Genomic DNA, 12,162 nt, shown 5'->3' on the forward strand with positions numbered 1-12,162 from the left:
CGCAAAAAAGCCCCGATCACAAAAATGGCGATCGGGGCTTTCTTGCGCAAAACCGCGTCTAGATTGGCACGGACACTTTTCCGCAAAAAGTACTTTTGCAGAAAAGCGTCCGTGCCAATCTAGACGCTCTTTTTCGGAAATGCTTTTAACGGAAAACTTTTCCATTAAAAGCATTTGCGGAAAATCATGCCAGTCTAGATGTAGCCAAGGAGTAAGAGAAGTCGAACTTCCTGCTGCGTGGACAGCGCCAAAAGCAGAGTTAAGCTATTTTGACTTAAGCTGAACAGTTGACATAGCTGAAGTTTTATAGCTTAATTTGACTTTTGCCCTGTTGTGTAGACATACCCTAAGTGGCCATCTAGACCTTAGAATTAGAGAATCCTAAGGCTGGAAGAGACCTCAGAAGGTCATCAAGTCCAACCTCCTGCTCAAAGCAGGACCAACCCCACTACATCATCCCAGCCAGGGCTTTGTCAAGCTGGAACATAAAAACCTCTAGGGATGGAGATTCTACCACCTCCGTAGGGAACTCATCCCAGTGCTTCCCCACCTTCCGAGTGAAATAGTTTTTCCTCATATCCAACCTAGACCTCCCCCCACTGTCACTTGAGACCATTGCTCCTCGTTCTGTCATCTGCCACCACTGAGAACAGCCTCTCTCCTCCCTCTTTGGAACCCCCCTTCAGGTAGGACTCTGCACTTGTCATTGTTGAACCTCATCACATTTTTTGGGGCTCATCTTCCAATTTGTCTACGTCACTCTGGTCCCTATCCCTACCCTCCAATGTATCTACCTCTCCCCCTAGCTTAGCGTCATCCACAAACTTGTGGAAGGTGCAATCCATCCCTTCATCAAGGTTGTTAATAAAGATGTTGAACAAAACTGTCCCTAGAACTGATCCTTGGGGCGCGCCGCTTGAACTCCACCACCAACCAGATATTGAGCCATTGATCACTACCCATTGAGCCCGACAATCCAGCCAGCTTTCTATCCACCTTTATGCAATTCATACTTCCTTAACTTGCTGGCAAGAATACTGTGTTACTCGAACACAGAACGTCCTGTTAGTGTGAACTAAATGTAGAATAGACCAAAGCACACTAGGGAATTGTTAGTGCACAGCACCAGGGGCAAACTGGATACTTTGTGAGTTACAGGTTAGTGCGAGGTAGAATTAATCCCCATCTCACCACAAACCAAGTTATTATGAAGTCTTCAATTAATTCCATGGATTTATCTAATTTGGAATAAGGCATTTTTATTCTGAATTAAGAACATGCACATGTGGAGTTAATCAGGAAAAGCTACTCTGCTTTAAATTCACATCCTATCTTGTTCCAGATTTTCATGTGTAGACAAACTCTTACTAAGTGCCTATCTCAATGGGTGCATCTAGACTGGCAAGATTTTGCGCAAAAACAATTGCTTTTGCGCAAAAACTTGCCAACTGTCTACACTGGCCGCTTGAATTTGTGCAAGAGCACTGATGTTCAAATGTAAGAATTCAGTGCTTCTTGCACAAATATTTTGATGCTCCCGCTCAGGGATAAGCCCTCTTGCGCAAGAATACTTGCGCAAAAGGGCCAGTGTAGACAGGAACCTTAATTTTTTGCGCAAGAAAGCCTGATGGCTAAAAAGACCATAGGTGCTTTCTTGCGCAAAAGAGCGTCAAGATTGGGCACAGATGCTTTTGCGCAAAAGCACTTTTTGCGCAAAAGCATCCGTGCCAATCTAGACGCTCTTTTGCGGAAATACTTTTAACGGAAAAAATTTTCCGTTAAAAGTATTTCCGCAAAATCATGCCAGTCTAGACGCAGCCAATGTGTCTCTGGTCATTGCTGTGACCTATAGATGACTTTAATATTATTACTAATAGAAATGAAATCTTTATGATTATATATGACTTAAGTATCGACAATGAACTCAGCTCTGCACAGACAGCAAGTTAAGAAAGTCAGAATGAAAACCAGAGTGGGTCAGAACTTCTCTCCAAAATGTTTCGTGGGGGTGAAAAAAAAAGATTTTTTTTTGGCTTCATGGATTTTTTTCACACTTTCTCTTTTTTTTTAAATTTTTTCTTCAAATTTTTGTCAAAAAGACAAGCAAATAATCTGAAACAATGTCAGATTTTGGTTGTCATGTCTATAGTTATATAAAAAGTTGTATCATTTATACTATAGTATGGTATTGTATAGTTATATAAAAGTCTTTCAGTTTGTTCTCAAAACCCCCCTGTCCCAGCTACGTACATGAAAAATGTAGACAACCCTTTTTTTTTTTCATTTTTAACTAAATTTTTCATGGAAAACAAAATCGATTTTTGACCAGTTCTAAGATGGAAACTGGAAAGGGACACACTGTGTATTGTAACATCTTGTGCTGCTTTCTTTGCAGTTGGTGGAATTGCTGACTTTAAATACCTTCACTGTGACAGTGCCTTATTGTACTGGAGTCCAAAGATTTAACAAAGGGGCGGTGGGGATTGAATCCTTGTAGAAGGCATTTTATTTTCCTATTTAACCCAAATTAAACTGGAAACCAAACAGTTTCACTGCTCCTTTTTCAAAGATCCGTGTGGCTGACGTGTAGAAGCAGGGTCGCCTCTTGGTGAATGTGAGTGAGGTGTTATTGAGACGGAAATAAAATTTGCACACATTCCTCTGCATTAAAAAAGGGTCAAAGTCTACACGTCAAGGTGCACAAGGTAGCTGAACCTCCCCTCATGAAAGGCGCAAAGGGAATTCCTAAGTGGCCGACAGAAATGTCTTTGCAGTCTGCCAGGAGCCAAATGCTCCTGCTGGAAAAATAACAAGCAAGGTTTGAAGTCTGGATCCAATGAAAGGCTATCCAAAGAAGAGCAGAGGGCAAGGGAATACAATGAGGAAAGATAAACAGTGTCCCTCGAGTAATACATTCAGGTTTATGAGGCCAACCTTAGTGCTGAAGATAGGTTTGGCCTCAGTTTTCTGCTCCATCTAACTCCCTGTGTGAGTGAGGGAGAGCAATGGGCGGGGGCGGAAAGAAAATGAGGGGATATTAGGGGGAAGAGGCTGACCTAGGGAACGGGCATGTGGGGATAGGGCTGTGGGTGCAAGGGAAAGTGAAGGGGTGGGGACTCAGGAGGAAGGAGCAGTGGGACAGGGCCATGGTTTGGGCCTCCCCACTTTTAAGAAGCTTCCGCTGCTCCTGCTGTGAGGATTAAAGATCGTAAGAAATTCAGATGCTGTGGTAATGTGTCCATTTATATACTTAAAAAGGTGACTATTGTGCTCATTGGGCTTGTCATCCTTAACAAGCAGAGAGCATTGATGTTCTAAACCCCCCAGCGTGAAGGCTTTCTTGTGTATGTTAGTCCCGGCAATATTAACACTGACAACTATATAGGGCCGCTGGTCCAAAACGCGCCTCACTTCTGCAAAGTGTGGGCTTAACTCTACTCACGTGAGTAGTTCCGTGGAAGACCAAAGGAGAGTTACTCACTCCCCAGTGCCTCTCTGAGGGCAATTGACTCATGGCGGGTGTGAGCCGCCATCACTGACAGGACTGAAGGCACGTCTACACGACGGCGTTATTTTGAAGTAACTCACGTGATTTCAAAATAAGAGGAGCGTCCACACAGCAAGCCTGTTATTTTGAAATTATTTAGAAAGAACAGGCTTCTTATTCCAGAATAAAACCCTCATTTCACAAGGAATAACGCCTATTTCAAAATTGCTTCAAAAAGTAGTATGGATGCTCCATTGCTGTTATTTCAAAATAGCTCCTCCCTAAGACCATTCACAGTAATTACTTCCCAATGCTTTCTGGGGCTCTAAATTGAGGTAGTGCATCCACATTAGGGAAGCCTGCCTCAGACTAATTTCAAGGTGTCCCTGTAGTGTGGACGTGCTATTTCGAAATAAGCTATTTCAGGAGTTGATATTCCAAAATAACTTATTTTGAAATACCCTTGTTGTGTAGACAAAGTGTAAGAGATTCAGTTTATATATTTTATCCTGGGTCCATAGCTGGCAGGTCACTCCATGCTATACCTAGATTGGTAAGGATACCAGCAGGGCCAGCCAGAGCCATTTCGGCGCCCCGAGCCGCAGGCGTACGGCGCTGGCCCCAGGGCGCACGGCCCTGACTCCAGGTGCGTGCATGACGCATGCGCGGGCCCGCCCCCAGGGCGCGTGGGTGGACGCACGGCGCATGCGCTGCCCAGTCGGCCTGGCCACCGCCGATGGCGCGCAGCCCGGGGTTGCCTGGGGTGGGCTGTGCCTGGCCATGCAGGGCCCTGCGGCCACGGGGGGAAGGGCGCTGCTGGCCGGTGCTGCAGGGGTTAATACGGCCCCCGCTGCAGCCCACCGGGAGCAGGGCACCCCCCGTAGGTTGTTGCCGTCGGCAGCTGCCCGGCTAGCCCATCCCTGGATACTAGAAGCCTTAGTGATCCAAATATTGCTGAAGCCGAACCCTCAACACTTGTAGACAGTTTGGAGAGAGGCTGAATTCTGAGCTGGGGTACGAGAGAGCCAGAACTGGGCCTCTCACATGAACAAGACTTCAGTCTCCTGTCCACCACAGGGAAGATCCATTGAGGGACATTGCCTAGGAAGAACCAGATGACTTGGCAAGTCTGAACTGAGGCTTCCCAGTTGACTCAAGGGAAACATAAACAAACACTGAGACTGCTCAAGGAGGAAGATGCTTCTCCTTCACTGTGCGCAAAACCCCGCACTCCTCCACGAGAGGCCTACACTGCCATGGAGTAACACCCAGAATCCCTGACTCAGTGGCACCCAGCAGAAAAAGTGCAAAAGGCCTGTCCTTAGGGCCTAGTGAAGCGCCTTTTGGATCCGGTCATCATGTGATGGAATTTGGCTTGTCTCCACTGAAGCCAAAAGAGCAGTGCCAGTTTACACGCAGGTCAGGATTTGGTCGCTTTTGTCTTTCACACCACTTAGAAAGGAAGGGATGGCGAGGAGAGAAGGAAAATATTTGTGTAAGAGAGCTGCACTTGAAAAGACAGCCTGAAACTGGGAATAATAAGACTGCTTTTATGAAAGCCTTTCTACATGTTGTAAAACAGTTTTGAAAACATTGTAAAAAGTACAGAGTCTCACACTAACTATGGCTGGTTTTCTTTATGGAGCTGCCTTGCTTCCCAGAGGTGGGGTATACATGCCATATGACCCAGAGGTTGCTAGGGTAAGTAGTGTTTTGCATCGGTAACTGTAGTAAATAATAATGTAAAAACATGTGTAAACAGTGGGTTCAATTTGGAGCTGCTTCTTAGGGCTGGCACGTGGCCCATTTGGCATCACTTTGGGTATGTCTAGACTGCGTCCCTCTGTCGGCAGAGGGATGCAGATTAGGCAGGTTGACATTGCAAATGAGGCAGGGATTTAAATATCCGGTGCCTAATTTGCATAAAAATGGCCGCCGTGTTTTGATGACTCAACACTTTGTTGGCAAAAAATGGCAGTCTAGTGTAGAAAGCCTTTTTCGACAGATCCCTTATGCCTCCTGCAAGGAGGTTTACAGGATCTGTCGAAAAAGGCTTTCTCAACAGATCCCCCTCTAGCCTGCCACTTTTTGCCGACAAATGCTGAGTCGGCAAAACGCGGTGGCCATTTTTATGCAAATTAGGCACAGGATATTTAAATCCCTGCCTCATTTGCAATGTCAACCTGCCTAATCTGCATCCCTCTGCCGACAGAGGGACGCAGTCTAGACATACCCTTTCTGTATACTTGATATTTTTTTCATCAATTTATTTAATTGATTTATTTTGAATAACAAGATGGTATGATTTTTCTGTCACCTAAGGAACATCTCTTGGTCAGGTTGCAATATTGGGGGAAGAACTGGTTAATGCTGTTGTCACTTAAAAACATAAGAATGGCTGTAGTGGGTCAGCCCAAAGGTTCATCTAGCCCAATAGCCTCTCTTCCTACAGTGGCAATGCTAAATGCCCCAGAGGAAATTAACAGAAGAGGGAATCATCAAGTGATCCCTCCCTTACCACCCACTATCAGCTTCTGACAAACTGAGGCTAGGGACACCATTCTTGCCCATCCTGCCTAATAGCCATTAATGGACCTATCCTCCATGAATTCATCTAGTTCTTTTTTGAACCCTGTTATAGTCTTGAACTTCACAACATCCTCTGGCAAGGAGTTCCACAGGTTGACTGTGCACTGTGTGTGAAGAAATACTTCCTATTGTTTGTTTTAAACCTGCTACCTATTAATTTAATTTGGTGACCCCTAGTTCTTGTGCTATGGGAATGAATAAATAACTTTTGTATTCACTTTTTCCATACCAGTCATTATAGACCTCTATCATAGCCTCTTTTAGGTGCCTCTTTTCCAAGCTGAAAAGTTCCAGTCTCATTAATCTCTCCTCATATGGCAGCCATTCCATACACCTAATCATTGTTGTTGCCCTTTTCTGAACTTTTTCCAATGCTAAGATCTTTTTTGAGATGAGGCGGCCAAATCTGCATGCAGTATTCAAGATGTGGGCGTACCATGGTTTTATATAGCGATAATACGATTCTCTGTCTTATTCTCCATCCCTCGCTGAATGATTCCGTAACATTGTTTGGTTTTCTGACTACTGCTGTGCATTGAGTGGATGTTTTCAGAGAACTATCCCCAATGACTCCAAGATTTCTCTCTTGAGTGGTAACCTCTACTTTAGTCCCCATCCTTTTATACGCAGAGTTGGGATTATGTTTTCCAATGTGCATTACTTTGCATTCATTAGCATTAAAGCTGATCTACCATTATGTTGCCCAGTCACCTAGTTTAATCTCCCTTTCCTCCCTCCCCCACCCCATTGCCAAACTCAGGAAGAGAAAGGCCTTTAACATTCACGGACTAAGAGAACTTTCTATTGTTTGCCCGGACTGATCACTCTGTTGAGGTACTGCTAACATTTCAAGAAGGCGCTCCCATCCAAGTATTACCCTCAGCCTGTGATTAATGCCCTCTGCTGTGCATGCTTGTGGGATGAAGGACTGGGGAATCTACCCCCTTACTTTCCCATCTCAACAAACGTGCTTTTAAAAAACCAGAAGCAAAGAGGGATGAAACAGACAGAAGGTGGGCAGGCATGCCTAGCGGTCAAAGCAGAAGCCAAGCCAAAGGGGAGAATCGGGCCAAGCCTCAGAGCTGGAGGGGAGTGGGGCAAGGATCAGCAACAGAGTCAGGGACTGGGGTAGCAATCAGGAATGAGGCAGGACCCAGGAAAAACTAAGGAGGGCAAGGCTCAGGAGCCATGTCCAATGTAGCAGCCAGCCAGGAATTCACCCACTTGCACAAACCAAATACCTTTGTACTGGGTGGTTTAGCTACACGGGGCCAAACCAATCAGTGGGGCCGGGCCTTCCTCTAATCAGGACTCCCAGGGGCGGTGCTGTTGGAAGAAGCGGTGCCTTTGGAGGGTCATTTGTCCTAGCTCATTTGTCCACCACTTGCTAATAATCTGATGGCTTGTGTGCAATGGCTGGGGACCCATAATTGTGGGTTCAAGACTGGTGAGTTCTCACGGGAGGACGGTCTTTTTGTTAAATTGCTGGCTCGTGACTCAACAGAACTGGGGCCCGTTTCCAGCTCTTTCATTGCCTGGTACTTTCATTTCCCATCTGTAAAATGGGAGTAATAATACTTTGGGTTTCTCTTCTGTGTTTAGACTCGGGCGGAGACTCACTCTCACTAGTGTTTACAGTGCCTAGCCTGATGAGGCCCTGATCTCTAGATGCCATTGTCAAACGGATGATAACAGTAACACTGAGCAAGCAGATGGAGCTTTGATGGAAGCGTGAGCGCTTTGTTCCTGAAATATGCACTGAGTACACCGTCACTACAACAGACGACTTGGCTTGTCATTGGATGGAGGTTGGGGTGGAGGATGATGACCTCACACAGGGTCTAGTACTGTTTCCTTCAGTCCTAGCAGTGGGCAAAGTGATTCCTGTGGGAATAAAGGAGTAAGTCCTTCCTGAGGACTTCCTTATTATTTATGTTATTCTTATGGTAGCTAGGGGTCCTAGGCATTCCACGGTGCAAGGTGCTGTAAAAACACAGAACAAAGGGACACTCCATACCCCAAAGAGCTTTCTCTCTTCATGTTTCTCCAGGTCTGTGTTCCCTCTAATCTTTTCCATCTATGCATGGATTTTTTTCCATCCATGTGTAGAAGAGATTTTTATGTGCATGTGCATAAGTGCACTACCAGTAGAAACAGAAACCTAGCTGCGGGCACTCAGCTAATCAGCTGGGTGTCATTGGAATCTCTCCTTAGCTTACAGGGAACACGCTTCCGGTGCTTAAATTTAGGCCCCTATATTCCAAATGCTAAATAACGGTTAACTCTTATATGGAAATTCCCATTGTGAGGTCTCAATGCACATTACAGAGGAGAGCAGTGTCATTATCTTTGTTTTACATATGGGGAAACTGAAGCAGAGTGGAAGTGGCTTGACCAGAGTCAGCTAGGAGAGCAGTGGGAAAAGTGGGCATAGAACCGCCATCGTCTGAATCCCAGTTCTATATTGTGCCCACTAGGCAACACTGCTTTCCAAATTACATGGGTCTCAAAATCACATCTTTGCTCTGTGTTTCAGCTTCTTTCTCTCTGCTGCCTCAAGTCTTGGATTTGTGAGCTGGCTCTCCCTGGGGTAGGTGTTTGGATTACTATACAGTTACAAATAATTCTATTTAAAGCATCATTATTAAATATACTTCATGCAGAACAATTAGCTCATATTTTTCATTAGCAATTAAAAAGCCTGCATTTATCAGCCTTGGAAGGGTGATGTGCAGCACAGACAACAATAGGACATATAATAAATAACACATTGAACCATTTCCAAATAGACAGCCTCCTCCCCATCCCAAAAAAGTCAGGTTATTTTCCAGAAAACAACAGGCTGCAATTTTTAACTAACAAAATTAAAACCAGATATGGTATTTGGATGGGGCAGTGCCAGGAACTTTCCCCCCAACTTCTCTATATGAAATGCAGAGGACCAGCATCTGCAGTCATCCAAAGGAACAAATGATGTCCCAGCATGCACTGGGTTTTTTTGGGGTGGGGGGAGGAGAGGAGAACGGAACATACAGAATTACGTTCTAGCGACACATGAATAAACAGCTTTAGTTAATAAACCAGAGCCTGGAGAGAGCTATTTGGGGAGTGTGGAAGGAAGTTAGGGATTAGAGAGTAAATAGAAGAGCAGCGTTGGGAAACAGCATGGCAGCATTGTGGATTGGAAGACTGGCGGGAAATCTGGCTGCTTAGGAGTTGCAAGAACTAGAGGAGGGAGATTCTGAGTCTAAAGCAGAGCTCTGGTGAAACGAAGTCACCTCTTATTTATCAAAGTTCGTCTCCAAAGCCAAATCCCTCCTTAAAATGACATGACTTATTTTAGGAATGGCTTTACCACTGCAAACTGTCAGATTTAAAAAAAAAAATTCTAAAGCCCAGTTAAAAAGGAGGCTGCATCTCCGAGGGGCAAAGGCAGTGGGTGATCAGCATCAGCGTGACCGTAAAATAAGGGGGTGCTTTTAAATAGCAGGACCAGCTTCCCTGCACCTAACAATCACACACAGTTCCCATGCAAACCGACTGCTCTAGGCAGCAGGGGTTGATTGACAGCCTGTCGCTGGATGGGGACACGAGGACTCTTTGCGACTGTCTGAAAAGCTTCAATTCGCGCACGGCTGCTTTTATTATTCTAAGAGGCAGCAGCCTCGCCTTAGCAAGCAGTAACAAATGCGGACATTCACGACCAGGATTAGGCACACACTGCACTGGTGGGCAAGGGCCAGAGGCAGAGCTGAACTGGTGTGTAACTCAAAACCTCCACAGCTGTTTCCATTTTCCTCCCTTCAACACAGTCTCTGTGTGGCACTTCAGGGAGAATTATGAAAGTGGCGTGTAATTCGGAGAAGTAATGTCTTTTTTTCTCCCTGCAGTAATGAAAACTGCTGTGGTAGATCATTCCCGATTCAAGGGAAATATTAGATTCTATCTGCCGCATGTTTGATAACAATAGATTTTAGCTAGTGCCTTCTTTTAAAGGCCTCTCTCTCTTCCTCCCTCCCCATCTGCTACATGGTCCAACTGAGTCACTTTTCATCCTAGTCAAAGTCCTTGTGCTAAAAATAGTGCAAAGGGCTTGGGAAATTGGGGACGGATTCTCCACTGGTGCAAATCAGTGCAGCTTCCTTGACTTCCATGGGTTATCCTAGCTGAAACTGAGCGGCTGGTTTATTTCAGTTAATGTTTTGTATGGTAAAACTTAGAAAACAACAAATAGTCTAGTAGCACTTTAAAGAAGATTTGTACGGTGTTTGGCTTGGCAGCACACACAATGTTTTGATTAAAAAATGAGCGCGATATGCAATGAACATGGCACCCGTCATTTGGATTAACCGCTGTCTATCTGATAGGCCTCAGAATGTCACTGAAAATGGGAAACCATCTTTGAACTCGGCTGCGTCTAGTCGGATCCCACAGGGATCAATTCTCAGCTCGAGCTCTCTCGCAATTTTATCGGTGACCTGGGGGAAAAAAAATTAAAACCATTGCTGATAACATTTGCAGATGACACAAAAATTGGTGGCATGGTAAATAATGAAGCGGACAGATCACTGATGCAAAGCATTCTGGGTGATGTAGAAAGCCGGGTGCAAGCAAATGCTGTAGGTTTAAAGCAGCTCTGAAAAAGACTTGGGGGCCATGGTGGATCAGGCGCACTGACAGGAGGAGTAAAGGAGGCAACTACCTTGGGCCTGACATTTCGAAAGGGCCCAGGACTCCTGGCTATTGGTATTGCGGAGCCCAGGCAGAGCACTTGAGGGCTGGCTGCCCCCAGTCCCGCCCCTTCTGCCCAAATCCTGCTCCTTTCGGGAGCATGGAGCCGGGACCTCCCACCATGTCCAGGGGCCTGGCGAGTCTGTTAGCTCCGCTGTGGTGGGTAATTGACTGAGCATGAGCTTCTGAGGCAACTCTGGTCAAAGGGGCTAATGAATGCAACTCTGGGATGCATAAACGGGAATTTTGAGTAGAAGGAGAGAGGTTGGATAATAATTTCCTCTGACAATTTAAATTTATTAAACAAAGTTAATTAATTGCATGATTAGAAACCACTACACATGTATGTTGACAGATGTACAGGAGACATGAATATAATGTCAAATAAGTTAAATGTTTTCTTTTGATATGGTGTATTTATCAAGATTGCTACATGTGACTCCTCTCCTGGTAGCTATGTTGAATGGATGTAAGGGGAGTTTTTAACAGGACAGCTTATGATGTCATGTTTGTGGAATGTAGCCGTAAATGTATTTCTTCTGTTGTGATAACCATTATAAACATCACCACACCTATGTGAGTAAATCAAGAGTCCTTGGGTTTTGATTTAGCTCTGCTCTACCTGGGAAAGCAGAAATGTTTTAAGGTCGATCAAACTAAGACCGAATCTCCCAGCTTTGTGCTGCTGATCAGCCTGCTGTATTTTGAGTTGTATATGAAATAGCTACCTTTACTTTACACAACACTGTTTAGTTTTAAAGCCTATCGGTTTGCTCCTATAACTCCAGGGAGTTACTGCAGCCAAACATAGAAATAATAGAAAACAAACTGTTATGAGCCACACACAAATATCATATAGTAAAGATAAATAGTGAGGCAGCTGATGTGCTGAGACCATTGCTTGTCGTGCTGACTAATACGGTTTCATTCTTTCCTCCTATTACTCTTCCATGCATCCATGCAACTCCTCCTGGGGTATGTCTAGACTGCATCCCTCTGTTGGCAGAGGGATGAAGATTAGGCAGGTTAACATTGCAAATGAGGCAGGATTTAAATATCCCGTTCCTAATTTGCATAAAAATGGCCACCGCGTTTTGCCAACTCCACAGTTTGTCCGCAAAAAGCGGCATTCTAGAGGGGGATCTGTCGAGAAAGAAAGCCTTTTTCGACAGATCCTGTAAACCTCCTTGCAGGAGGCATAAGGGATCTGTCAAAAAAGGCTTTCTTTCTCGACAGATCCCCCACTAGACTGCCGTTTTTTGCCAACAAAGTGCTGAGTCGGCAAAATGTGGCGGCCATTTTTATGCAAATTAGGCGCCAGATATTTAAATCCCTGCCTCATTTGCAATGTCGAC

The sequence above is a fragment of the Pelodiscus sinensis genome, chromosome 9 (assembly GCF_052426305.1).
Source record: "Pelodiscus sinensis isolate ZL-2025 chromosome 9, ASM5242630v1, whole genome shotgun sequence".
Taxonomy (NCBI): Eukaryota; Metazoa; Chordata; order Testudines; family Trionychidae; genus Pelodiscus; species Pelodiscus sinensis.